The sequence below is a fragment of the Mus pahari genome, chromosome 15 (genome assembly GCF_900095145.1).
Source record: "Mus pahari chromosome 15, PAHARI_EIJ_v1.1, whole genome shotgun sequence".
Classification (NCBI taxonomy): domain Eukaryota; kingdom Metazoa; phylum Chordata; class Mammalia; order Rodentia; family Muridae; genus Mus; species Mus pahari.
Window position 1 is genome coordinate 68,874,192 of NC_034604.1, and position 5,422 is coordinate 68,879,613.

Sequence of the window (5,422 nt, forward strand, 5' to 3'; positions counted from 1 at the left end):
TAGACCAGGCTGGCCTCGAACTCAGAAATCCGCCTGCCTCTGCCTCCGGAGTGCTGGGATTAAAGGCGTGCGCCACCACGCCCAGCTGGTTTTCAACCTTCTTAACACTGCAACACTAATACAGTTCCTCACGTTGTGAGGACCCTCGAACATAAAATTATTTCCTTGTCACTTTGTAACTGTAATCTTCGTTACTGTCATAAAGCATAACATAAATATTTGTGCTTTCTGATGGTTTTAGGTAACTCCTGTGAAAGGGTCATTCGGCCATTCGACCCCCCCAAAAAAGGGGTCATAACACAGATTGAGAATTGCTGCTCCAACACACAGCAGGATCCGGTTGTTAATTCCTCTTATATGTACTTCAAGATACACAAAGGCAAAGGTGCCCAATACCCGTTTGTGAACGAATGGGTGGCTCAGATAGTTTTCTGAGCAGTTTGCCAACCTAAAAAACCCCCAAGCCCACGTCTGAGAATCTTCACTTGCACAAACGCTGAGGCACTCACACAGACGTGTAGGGATGCTCTGCTCATTCTAGGCTTGACCATCTTGAGACAAGGAGGAAGACAGGGGGTCACATTTTAGTTTAACGGCACTGAAAGCAGCAAAGAATAAATCTTGGCAGCACTTGGGAGGTTAAGCAGAAATGTTGCTGCAAGTTGAAGACCAACCAGCCTGGGCTGTACGAGTCTATCCCAGCCAGTCTGTCAACAAACAAACAAACAAACCCCTATGCAAACAACACATCTTGGAATCACCAAGAACTCCATGAACAAGTGTCTGTGTACCCTATGTGCTTATTATATGTTAATATATAACAGGCACGCCACAGCCGGCCTGTAATCATCAACATCAAATTATTACATGAATGATAAAGGCCTGTGGTTAATAGTAGCTCTTTTTGTTATACATTGTTATTTATTTTGAGGAAATCCAAACAAGGTGGTATGTTCCTTTAATCCTAGCACCCCAGAGGCAGATGAGTTCAAGGCCAGCTTGGTCTACCTAGGGAGGTTAACCTGGGCTATAGTGAGACCCTGTCTCAAAGCAGCAACAACAAAAAGAACATTTTGACAAGGAATATGTACCAGGATAACTTCCTTGGGGTAAATTATCTACTTCCCAAGGGACCAAGAAACCCCACCACCACCACCAAAAAAGGTCACTGTTTAAATAAAAAGCTGTGGGCACTAGCTACACCTATTTTCCAGGCATTGGGGAGGTAGAAGTAGACGGGGCAACACTGGGGAACCCCTGCCTTCAAAATAAACAGCAAAGGTCTGCAAAGAGAAATCACAAGAGGAAGAAAGCTGTCCTTTACCCATTGAAAGGCCACAGGCAAGTGACATCACTTCCTGAGCCTCGGTGTTCTCATCTGCAGAGTGGGACTAGCCCTTCCCTACCTCACGGGAAATTACTTAAATTACTGTATTATGTGGTGGGGAAACCCCCGCTCTGTAAATTCATAGGAACATATTCTTGTTCCAGCAATCTACTCACCTCAACGGCAGGATACCCAGAGAGCCTTGCAGATTACTGTCCTCACCAGGATAGGCACTGGACATGACACAGGCTGAGCCTATTGATATCATCCGAGTCCTGTTTCACAAACTCAGAGGACTTTTCTTGTGCTACCCTGGAGCATCTTGACAATATTTAGCGTCTGTTGAGGGCAATCTGTTCCTATACAACTGGGTTGTTTGAAAGTCCCGGAGGTTTCCATTCATGGAACACGGGCTGCTAGGAACCAAGATTCCAGAGGTTTGGGCCCAGCCCCTACACTTGGCCAAGAGGAACCCGGCAGGACAGCCCATCGCTCCTCCCAGTGCTGTGCCGCGCCTCCCTCCGAGCAGAGGCGGTGCTTAAGCTGTGTCACTTTCGACCTGGGGAGGTTCCTAACACCCGAGCCTGAGGTGTCCAGGCGGTGCAGGGGCCCATAGCCAGAGAAGGATAATCTCGGAGCTTCAGAAATGACAGCCGGGAGGGCGGGGTAGGCAGAGGCGTGTGATCCCGCAGGCCTGCGGGCAGAGGTAGACAGGGTCTGCCGGGCAGGCTTTGGTTCTCAATTGGAGAACCGAGAGCAGGGAGGGGTGGCTGAACGCGTGGATTCTCTCTAGGATCTGGGAAGGCAGCTGAGGAAACGCGCAGGCACGAGCATCACCGGGAGCCTCCGTGCTAGAGTCAGGGATCCTAAACATGGCTTGCTGAGGATGAGGGGCACTAGAGCTCGGGCGGATCCTCCCAGCCCGCAGGGTGGGCAGCCAGTCACTGGGCTAGGGACGACGAGAGAAACGTAGAGGGAGGGCCACACAGAGCTTGGGACTCCCAGGCAGCCACAGAGTCCAAGCCACCCTAAGGTCTTCCCCAGGCGCCAGCCTAAGGATTCCTTAGTAACCCAAGCGTGGACACACATAAGAGACAGCCCAACTCACACCATTTGGGTCTAGCTGGTCCAATCCCAGGAGGCATCCACCCCACGCTGTTCTCCACTATGCCGCCCCCTCCCAGACCAAGCTGTGTGTACACACACAAACAGTTGGGCGGGGGGAGGCGACGCCTCCCTCCTGGTAGGGACACTCAGGGCACAGCCACCGATCCCTCCCCTCTAAAAGCCGCGCCCCCTTCCCAGTTCACACGCCCCCTGGCCCCTACCCTGAGAACTCCTCAAAATCAGAGCCAGGGCTGCCGAGTTCAGGGTTTGAATCCTGGACTGTCTTTTTAATGCCAACAAACAACCAGCTCCGATACCCGGTCTTGGGGACGCCTCCTCCTGTGGCATCCAGGAACCGGCACGCGGCCCTCCCGATCCTGTAGACGTCTACCTCAGCCAAGCCACCGCTCCCATCTTCCCCTAAAACCCGCGCCTGTGACCATCACTAGCTAGTTCCCCTCAGCAGCCCACTCCACAGCCCTCCGGCTACCCGCCAGCAAGAACCGGCTTTTCGGAACCTGTCAACTTAACCCCAGCTCTGCAGGGCTTATCTCTCCCCCCAGGCCCCATCACTCAGAGGCCACAGGAATGATCATCCTTAAAGCCCGGCAGAATCACCACGGTGTAGGACTGCCAAAGCCGTCACTGCAATGGCTCCGCCAAGGCGCCCTCCACTGCTCCTATACGCCGCGCCCTCCGCGGCCCGCGGGCTCACCGGGGACGAAGGGAGGGGTCTGCTGCCGGTCTAGACGAGAACCATCCACAGACATCCCCAAGCTCGCAGAGACGACCATCCGCACGGCAGGGGAGGGCAGCGTGGACACACACACTCGTGGGTTCCCTCCCTCAAGCCCGAGTGCTGCAGCCGCGCCCGCAGCCGCCTCCCCAGCCGCGCTCCGACCTCTGCGCAGCGCGCGGTCGGAACAGCTGCAAGTTTGCCTGGCGCTGGAGCAACTGCTCGTTGCAGCAAACGAGGCTCCAAAACAAAAGGGAAAGGAATCTTGCTCGCGAGCTTTCTCCCCGCGGGTCGGAACCCGGCACAAGACATCGGCTACATCGCGCGGCTCCAACCCGAGTGGGGTTCCAGACGCGCGTCCCCCCAGGAACCCCTCTGGGTTCCGGAGCTCTGGTGTCACGGTCCCACCGCGCGGGGAGCTGGGCCCACTACAGGACAAACCCTGGGAGAGGGCGAGATCGGAGAGTGCGGTACCCACTAGACCCAGAGGAGGGGACTAAGGATGGGTGCGGACACCGGGCTGGCTAAAGCACTGGGAGGGGGAAGGGGGAGAATTGTTTGGAGCGGTTTTCCCGGATTTATCTATAATCGAGAGCACGTCACGTAGCCCTCCTCCCGGGTCCCCGAATCCACCCGCAAGTCGAGGTGACTAAAAGAGGAAGGAGGACAAGGGATGCTCACCTCGGGGTTCCTCTGGCCGCCGCGCGGAGCCCGCGTCGGGGGTGGGGGAAGGGGGCAGGGAAGGGGAAGGGAGGGACCAGGCTCCAAAGAGCGGACTCCTGCTGGGAGTTCGGCGCGTCCCAGCTGTGAGGAGATCCGGCACCTCTGCGGACCGACCCAGTCGAGAGGGGAGGGAGGGAGGGAAGGGAGACAGGGAGGGAGGGGCAGGCAGAGGGAGGGAGTAGAGGAAGGAAAAAAAGATCCCTGTACTGACACAGGGAAAGAGAATGTAGGAGAGTGACGTCCGGGCCCCGCCTCCCCCTCCGGCCACGTGCAAAGACTTGAAAGGAAAGAGGGAGACGGCGAGCCTGCTGGGTAATGTAGTTCGCCTTTCTTTCCTAGGATGGCGGGCCCTGGAGAGCTGGGAACCCGGGGGGAAGCCGGGGATACCGCCTGAACTGCCTGGACAGAGTAGTATTGCTACGCCGATACCAATGATCTCTTGCATTTGCTGGGCCCTCCGCGGTGGCGGAACAGAACTGAGGGCGAAGGCAACGTCTAAGATCACTTGGTTTTAGAATCAGGCAGGCTGTGAGGATAAGGACTCCGAGCTTAAAGTGTAAAGTCTGTCCCAAGGGCAGATAAGAGAAAGCGTAATGTATGCTCTGGGACCGATGGTGAGTGTATGTGTGTGTTGGTGGGGAGGGGACACAAGTGGCGTTATTAATGCGGCATTAAGTGCCACCGTCGGTTATTGAGATTCATATGTTATAATTAACGTTTGCGCATCGCTCGGGCAGGGGCGGGATGTTGTAATTAGATATGCACTTTGCGACCAATTAATTTTCCATTGGCCATGCTAAAAGCTGGGACGCTGGCTGAAGGAATTCGATGCAGTGGATAATTCGGTCATCACTTGATCTCCACTGTTTTGGTTAAAACGGTGGTTATAGCACAGAAACCTCCAGGAGAAATATAAGATGCTGCATGCATCACCAAGCAGTGGAGTCAGGTGCATATTGGAGGTGCTGGAACAGACCCGCTGAAGAAATCCTTTGCGTGATTAATTTGTAGAACATCTAATGAGCACAGCTGGACATGCAGGGACCTGTAGAGCCCTCAGTCTTCGCCCTCCAGGAGCCTAATCTTGTGGGAGGGCCTTTCACAGTCTTGTGAAAGATAGGGGTAAGTGTCACTTGATACAGGGACAAGTCCAAAGCGCGATGGAACCAGGATGAGGCAGGAAGGCTTCCAGGGGGAACCCGGTGCCTGAATGAAGAGTTACTAAGGTTTTTAACGAGGGGCAGGCATCTATTAAGGCTATGGAAGGCTCTAGATTCAAGAGAAGAGTTGCTAATTCTGCAACTCCAGCTGGATAGGGGACATGTTGCTGGGAGAGGGGTTGCAGAAAGGAAGGAATGGCTAGGAAGTGAGTCTAGAGGCCAGAGGGAGCCTGGGGCAGCTTGCTAGAGGAGGCGGGGCTTCGGGTGGGCCTGGAGTGATGGGTGGGATTATGTTTTGTAGTGAGCTTTGCACCCTGACTGAACCAGGCCACTGGAGGAAGGCAAAACAGAATATATGTTCACAGCCTG

General features: G+C 54.6%; 1 protein-coding gene across 2 annotated transcripts in view; it reads right to left on the reverse strand.

Moving 5' to 3' along the window:
• Positions 1–4,059, reverse strand: part of Ctif (cap binding complex dependent translation initiation factor) — a 266,258-nt gene extending 262,199 nt beyond the window's left edge. The window contains exon 1 of one of the 2 annotated variants that reach the window (XM_029546899.1): positions 3,852–4,059. The gene's annotated coding sequence lies outside the window, so the exon portion shown is untranslated. The remainder of the gene's footprint in view (positions 1–3,851) is intronic. The other variant, XM_021214567.2, reaches the window with a different exon arrangement.
• Between the last annotated feature and the right edge of the window lie 1,363 nt (positions 4,060–5,422).